We start from the raw sequence: 8,981 nt of genomic DNA, 5'->3' as shown, positions 1-8,981 counted from the left end.
ACACCTTACCATGGACTACTTTTAAGACCTTGACCAGACACATAAAACCTAGATAAACATGTTCGGTTTTTTAAAAACTCACATTTAGATATTTTACTCTGAGATTATTTGTCTTTGTCTCTGTAGCACTAGCTCTACTTTATGTGAATGTACTTCTAAGGTATTAGAAAAGATTACAAGATCATCCATATAGGCATGTAGGGTATCCCCTAAAAAGTCTCCAAACACTATATTATAATTGGGGCGCAACGTAAGCCGGAGGCATACGTAAAAATTGATAATGTCCCCTGAGTGTGCTGAAAACGGTGTATGAGGTACAATCACTTAGGTAATGGTATCTGGTAAAAGCATTTAAGTAAGTCCAAGTTGGTGAAAAAAATTTATTCTAACCTAACAGAGATAAGATGTCGTCGGTACATCGCACTGGAAACTATCGGGAGTCGTTTCCTTGTTTAAGCGACAGAATCTACGCAGATACGCGAAATCCGATCTTTTATGGCATGACATTTGAGGGAAAAATTATATGGGCTTATTTGATTTCCTAATGACTCCTATTACTAACATTTTTCAACTTCGTCATTTATCTCTATTTTGAAATTTCATTGAGAGTCTATGCGAAGGTACGTATATAGCTTTATGTTTGTCCTTAGACCGTATTTTGTTTTCAATGACATCCGTTTTTCTCCCAGAGATCACTCGCTAGTGGAGAAACTTCCTGGTATTCAGGTAGAAGATAAAAAAAAAATCTGCTGAATCACCTCTGCTTGAATGACTTTATTGATATTACTTTGGATAGAATATAAGAGAGATTCATCCACGACTGATTGGGCGTGATTAAAAATTAGCAACAATAAAAAATGCGATATTTATAACTTCCGTATCCCCGATATGTATACTTTTAGGGCTTTGTTCGCGGAAATCGTTATATTTCAGAGTGTCGGGAAGGATTAAAATTTCATTTCCCAGCAAAGTCTTTTTACACGCACTAAGACATTCGAGGGTGCATGCTTCTCGAGATTTTTGCGTGCAAAGTGCGACTGCGGTTGTGGGAGAATTCTGTTGGGTCATTTGAACAATGTTACGATTTATGAGACAAATGTATAGTTCCTTTATATAAGTTATTATTTGATTAACTGTCTCATTTTTGTTCAAACGGATTTTAATATGTTTGAAGGTTTATAGGATTTTCCTTTGATAAACACGCCTTATTTTGCAGGATGTAAGATAATATTTTGTATACCCCTAGATGGATCTTACAATTACACTACATACAGATCAACGTTTTTTATAACTATAGAGGTATCTGTAAGCGCTCGCTTATCCGGACTTCTCATTAGGGAAGTTCGAACAACAGACGGTGAGTCCGTAAATACAGGATAATACGTGAAATAAATCAAGATATTCTAATTTTTACGGCGCGTACAGTTGGGCTTAATCCACCAGTATTTATTATAACTTAATGTATTAAAATTACTAGAACCTGCTCTGATTACTTGATACTGTCGTGTGATGCATAGGAAAAATCCTTTTTAGTTCAAAAAGATATCGGTATGTATGAACCAACATCGCTTTTCCCCACTCTGCTAGAGTCGCTTATTGTGTGGAATTTGCTTCGCTTTGAAAACTCGGCAGATTTAACTAACCTTGACCGCTTGACTAGGTGACACAGTCACCGAGTTTGCTTGTTTGATTCTGAACGGGCTACTGTTTCTATTTCTTTTTGTAATAATTAGGATCCTTCTCTTTATTACCATCGGCAACGTATTGTGTGTTTTTAGCATTATGTTGCTGGTTACGTATAAAGCAATGAATGATGAACTATTAGGAACTGAGCGATTACTAATAAGACAAGTTATCACTACTGCATACAATTTTAACTGTTTGTACTTCATTCTTTGCTAAAATTTGAAATAGTGAGGGATCCTGGTCAGCGCATTTAGCCTGATGAAAGTTTTTTTTACAGACATGTTATTCCTTGCAATCCAGCCATATTTTAAAGTTGAGTTGAGTCATTGAGGTTCGATATTTTATATAACTCAAAAAACTCAAGGCTAAAACTGCGATCGGGACTTGCAAAGGAGCATTTATTGTCATGACCCGAAATAGTGTTACCTCTAATTTATCTAGATTTGTACGGGTGTTCCACTTGTTTTTGTGTGTTTTCTAATCACTACGGTGCTTAACGACCCTATCCATGCATCTGTATAAATACAGACGTCCACTGCGTAAACGCATATTCACTGTTTAATATGATTTGTTACGTAAGGGATTAATAATCACCCAAAATGATAAAATTAACATAGTATATGATTATGATATTTCAGTAGAACTTCTGGAAACAGACACTCAAAGATAAAAAACTCGCAGTAGCGAAATCTCAATGATGTAGATAATTTCTGTAAAAAGTAAGATTAAGAATGTCTCGTAACTTCAGCCACAGGAATAACGAAATTCGACCTGCAAAGGAAACACTCAAAGTTACTCCAAATGAATAAAAAAATTGTACTTAGCTTGCTTTTGTGGGAAGTCACGGTGTTCCGATAACGACACACGGCCTTGGTCCTCCTTCTCTATTTAGCGGACGACCTGGTTTGGCTTCAGTTTCCCCCGTGCGCGTTGTTTCGATGATTCGAGCCCTTGAAAGATCCGATGCTGCAGACGCGTTCGGTTTGTTTCTTGCAGTGCCGGAAACGCTCACTAACGATGTTTTCTTGAATGATTCTAATGAGAGACGAAGCTTGCGTTGTCGTAAGAAAAAGACACGTCGGTTTTGTTTCTTGAAGTTGTTCACTAACGATGATACTAAGTTGCTTGACGAATCTTGTTGTTTTCTGAAGTCGCTCACTAATGATGATACTAGGTTGCTTGAAGAATCTGCTGCTTTCGTCGTCGTTGACTTCATGATTTATTATTCTGTTTTTTCTTCGTAGGACGTTGTAGAGTTCTTCTGGTCCGCTGGCCACCAAATATTAGGGCTTGTGCCTTGTATGATAAGGCGCCCTATGAGGTAATGTTAGACTAGCGATAAACTTACGCTAAGTCGGTTGGTATTGCACTTCCATCTTCAATGGAGTGTCTGGGGTTTTGTAGATCACTTACGAAGTCGGTATTATCTTTACGACGATGTGTTAAACTCATGGTTCGGTGAGGTTCTTGTAGAAAACACAAGGTATAAAAATAGTATATTCTTCTGAAGTTTTACATGATGAAGATCAGGTATGATCGCACAAGTCTTCTATGACGATAGCTTGATCGCTTCTGCCAATGATGATGGCTAATCCTATTCCTCTACATGATAAAGCTTAGGTAAAGAGGTACAGGTCTTCTAATGACGATAGCTAACTCTGTTCTGCCTGTCTACCATCTCTGTTACAAGTTATGAAGGAACAGACAGTAGTTCGAACATATGAACATACTATCAGATGACATAGTTTCATACGAACACAATCAAATGAGACACGCTACAGATCACGTAGGCCGTTTGAATAATAGGTCGGGGTAGTTGTCTCAAGCAGGGAGCTTGGACTAATGTTTATAAACAATTGAATGACTACAGGTGACGGCATGTTATCTTAGCCTACATACTTATTGTATACGTCATCTTTAGCGTCTCTAGTCTGATCACATTCCTGCAAGCAATCTGGTTGACCTCTTTAGTTTTAGACTTTTATATATATGGACTAACATTCCATATTTTTATTATGTAAACACTTACATATATATATATATATATATATATATATATATATATATATATATATATATATATATATCTTGTGTGAACTCTATTTTTAGTACAAAACACAAATCAGCTGACAACAAATACTTGATTTAGGTCATAAATAAGAAAGCTAATTAGAATGCAAATTTATTATCGACAAAATACTTTCGTACAAGAATATTGATTTGATAGTTTGCCTCGTCAGTTCCTGCTGCATTTTTTTTAGGACAGGAGTACTGTCGACAATGTTGACTTTGACATAGAAATATATTTTAAATACTTGTTACCATTTCAATAAGAATAATTATATTTTGTATTAATTAATCCCGTCAACTCAAATTCATCTTTTAAATTAAGTAATTTGTATGTCCCTAAATTTACACAAGTTTAAAAGTGGCCTATTGACTCTGGTTTTAGCTTAAAATGGGCTAATACATTTCCACTTTAAAGTATAAGCTCAGGATTTAGCATAAATTGGCCAGTTTATTTCATCCTTATAAGTACTACCTGCAGTATACTTTCATTTTACAAAGTATTAGTTCATGTTTTAGAATACGTTTTCCTATATATTACAACTTTATAGATGTTAGCTTAGTTTCAAGTAAAATTGGTCAATATATTTCCCTTTTATAAGTATTCTCTCTTATTTCAGTGTAATTTGGTTCGTATATTTTTAATTTAAAAGTATTAACTTGGTTTCAAATGCGAATTGACAAACATATTTTCTCGTTATTAGTATTAGCTTAGGGTATAATGTAAATTGACCAATATATTTTCACAATATAAGTGTTAACTCAATTTTAGGCATAAATTGTCCAATACATCTTTACTTTATAAGTATCAGCCTAGGTTTCAGTGTAAAATGACAAAAAGTTTCCATTTTATAAATATCAGCTCAGTCCTAAGTATAAATTGACCCCTCCATTTTTTCCTTTATAAATATTAGCTGGGGCATTTTCACTTAATAAGTGTCAGATCAGGTTCTAATATAAATCGACCAATATATTCCATCTATACAAATTTTAGCTCCATTATATAGGCTATAGTAGATTCACATCAATCTTGCATTTGATGTCTAGGCCAGTCCCTTAAGCCGATCCTGATTGCCTGTTGATAAGCCAATCACAGCTAATCAACAGCCAATCAGGAGCGTCGTAAAGGACTGGCCCAGACATCAAATACATGGTTGATGTGAATCTAATATAGTATATTCTCACTTTGTAAGTACTAAGACATTTGAAATTCTCAGAAGCGTTCAGATTCCAGTTCAGTTCCTAGAACCTGTACGATATTACTCCTGAGGCGTGACGTCACGAGGTTACGAGATGCGGAAGGTGATTTGTTCCAAAACCAGAGACACAGTCGCTGCTAAAAGTCCAATGATGACAACAATAAACGCAGCCTGAAAAGGAGGAAATATTCTCATTGTTAGATTTGTTGAAATTGTACGTAAAGGCCGCCACTAGCAGTCAGTTATACCTGTGTAGTTATGCCCGCGCAGTCGGCCTGTGCAATTAAAACTGAACCCATTAACTGAACGTTACTGGGTTCAGTTTTGCCTGCACAGGCCGACTGCGCAGGTATAACTGGACGTTATTAGCGGCCTTTAAGATACATAGTTGTATTTTATCTAATTTTGACGCAATACAAAATCTATATGTTAAGAAAATTTTATTGTGAAAATTCCCAGAGCAATGCGTACAGAATCATAATTTGATTTTGGCAAATTTTTACCTAATACAAAATCTTCTACACGTTAAAAAAACTATTTTTTAAAAGGCTGAATCAATAAGTGCAGAATCATAGTTTGATTTTGGATGATTTTGACGCAAGACAAAATCTTCTTTATATTAAAAAATAGTGCAACAATATATTTAACGAAGGAAACACCTCCTTACGAGAGTAAAAATACATTGGCAATGATTATTATAAAACAGAACTCGCTGGGTTTCCATCTAGGTATTAATTAGATCTAGGAAATATGTTTTTTGACACGAGTAACATTACAATGATTCATTATAAATGACTGATAATGGCATGTTCCGGAACATGCCATTATATATATATATATATATATATATATATATATATATATATATATATATATATATATATATATGTATATATATATATATACTGTAAATAACTCCAGTGACAAACAGACCACTAACAAATTATTTTCAAAGATCAAATCAAGTCAAGAACTAATTAAGAACTGTCCTAGAACCACTAAAGAAAATGGTTGCTAAAAGAACTGTAACACAGAACCCCCTGTTCACCATATCCAGAACAGAACTAGATCCTTTTAGAAAGAGTAAACACAACTCATACTCATTGTTGCAGCTAAATAAAAAAAAAATATCTAACAATAAAAGCAAAATTGATCAGTGCAAACTGACACGGTTCTTCAAAAACACGACGTACTACATTCCATAGGAACTGTTGCAGCAAGAATTAAAGCAGAAACAAAAAAGTAAAATGAAAACGAACAAGAAACGCCATTCTCATTACAACCTGACACGAACGAGCAATTAAACTCACTTGCAGCCGAGTGAGGGTGAAAGGTGAGGCCACTGATTCTCCTCCTTCAGGTCTGCGCAGCGAAATCTTTCGGATTTCGTAGTCTTTCCACTTCGTGACGAGCCCCCCTTGTTCATCCTCAGTATACTTCGATTTTACAAGTGTAAAACAGATATAATTGGTAATCAGAACCTTAAAGTTCAAGACTGGTCTAGTGTATAATGTTCATGTCAGTAAGGCCTTGTCCACGCCAGCGGTCGCTGCCCGACAGGCACACATTGTTACCATAACCCGTTCCTCTATAGTGACCGACCGAGTCCGGGGTCAGAACGATGTGATTGTCTGGTAACACTGCTTCAGAGGCTAGAGAAAATACAAACAGCTGGAAGTGCCCAACGGGCACATGCCCGCTATTGTGGACAGGCCTTTAGAATATCTGCCAAAGTAATGCTTCACTGACTGGTAAGAAAATATGTACTACTGTAACTTACGTAAACGTTACATACTGACTGCTAAGAAAATATCTGCAATAGTATATTTGACAAACTGGCTGCTAAGAAAATGTCTCCCGTAGCAACGTTGTACTTATTGACTGCTGAGAAAATATCTTCCACAATGATATTTTACGTACTGACGGCTAAGAAAATATCTGCCATAATAATATATTATTCACTGACTGCTAAGAAAATATCTGCCAGCAATATTTTTGCTCACAGACTGCTAAAAAAATATCTGACTAATATTTTTGCTTACAGACTGTAAGAAAATATCTGCTAGTAATATTTTTGCTCACAGACTGTAAGAAAATATCGGCTAGTAATATTTTTGCTCACAGACTGTAAGAAAATATCGGCTAGTAATATTTTTGCTCACAGACTGCTGAGAAAATATGTCCCATAGCAGCGTTTTACTTACTGATAAGCAAATACTAACCACATTAATGTTTTACTCACTGATAGCTAAACACCAGTTTACTTACTGACTGCTAAACACCTCAATATAAGGTGCCCCTAGTGGGCACGCCATGGCAACGCCCAAAGGGTAGAAACTGCTCCGGCCAAAGTGAAACTTTTCTTTTCCAAGCCTCATAGCCAAGATCTCTGACAAGGTCTTGGGCCCGATGAACACTTACTTCCTTTCAAACACCTTCCAAGAGAATAAAACTGGGTCAAACTGGGTCAGAAAGTATCCAATTATTTTTATGAATTATTCGTCATTTTGAGATCGAATAACTTGAAATATATTGGAAAGTTATTTCTCTTCAATATAAGTAGGCTTGCTTTGTCGAATAATTTTCATATCTGTTGGAAATGAATTTTCTTTAGAGGGTTTTCAATAATCCTTTAAATTTTCCCTTTTAAAGTAGTTTCGTGCTAGGTTGCATGGTAAGCAACCACAGAGGGAAACTTTTAGTTTGTTCACCATTTGTTCGTTTATCTTCAAGAAGTTTGTAGGGTCGTAGTTATACAGGTGAACTACCAGTATTATTTTAGTAAGACAAATTCTCTTGTGAGTTTCCTTATTTTTAAGAATTCTTTTAGTGGAATAACTTCTTTGCAAAGTTAATTTTGATATTGTGTAACACTTCTTATATATAACTTATCCATTTCATTTTCAAAGTGTGGACAATTTGAGAAGTGACAATCTGTACAACTGACATTTTCAATCAACGATTACATTAGTTCCCATAATTAGGATTTACCATTATGCCTGCTACCCATACATAACATATTCTTTTTATTTATGACGTAAAACGAAGAGATTCTCATATATTTTCACAAAATAACATTATTTAGGGTCTTATACCTTACCGAGGAAACCAAATCAATTCGAAACTTACGCGGAACATATACTACTCATTTGCTGTTTCTGGGACGAATCCCTCACCCACTGCTCGAGGTAGGTCCTCCAGGGAGTCCACTGGAGTCTCGTAGGCTGGAATGGCCAGCACGGCCGTCAGCATTCCAGAATAAAGAGCTAGAAGGAGTATATTTTGCTGTTATCAGATTCCAGATTCAAGAGCTGTTATAGGTCATGGAAAGCGCTGGGATTTATCACAGGGAGATTGCAGAATTATATATAGATATAGCAGTGAAAATATTTATCGTGAAATTTAAAAAAAAGTTTGATTCACAAAGAACACAGCAATACTTTCATTTGCCTTTGAAATGAAAGAGAAGCAGATGAAAATATTAAGTTTGTAGAAATTGAAGTAGAACTCACACAGGTTACTAAAATATCTGTATATAACTAATATTTCAGTGAAGTAAATTAATCCAAGCCTTCTTATGAGCCAAATGTTTTAAACTAAAATCATAAATTCACTGCAAAACTTAATTTCAAGATTGTACCATTCACAGACCCACTAAGGGGTGTCGGTACTTGAACCAATGTAATGTTTTAAATGCATTCCTTAAGCAAAGGAAATACCTATAGGTTTTAGAACTATGAAAATCTTATTACTAGTCCTTAGCATTTAGTATCTATTGCACATTTTCCCCCAATAATTGATAAAACTTTGCCTAGGCATTATACGTTTGCCCTAGTTTCCACTTGTGAGCCAAAGCAAACGAAATAGTTCTGCCATACGCAAAACTTTATTAAAGCCCACTCTGAGATAACACACATACCCACTAGATTTCAAACCTTTAAAATAAAAGCAAGATAACGCCTTGCTTTACTCACCAGAAATAAGAAAGCAAAAGATATACCACGAGAAAAAAAAGCAACCTTCGAGATG

The sequence above is a fragment of the Macrobrachium nipponense genome, chromosome 49, assembly GCF_015104395.2.
Source record: "Macrobrachium nipponense isolate FS-2020 chromosome 49, ASM1510439v2, whole genome shotgun sequence".
Lineage (NCBI taxonomy): Eukaryota > Metazoa > Arthropoda > Malacostraca > Decapoda > Palaemonidae > Macrobrachium > Macrobrachium nipponense.
The sequence above is the reverse complement of the archived record's forward strand: the minus strand, read 5'-3'. Positions refer to the sequence as shown.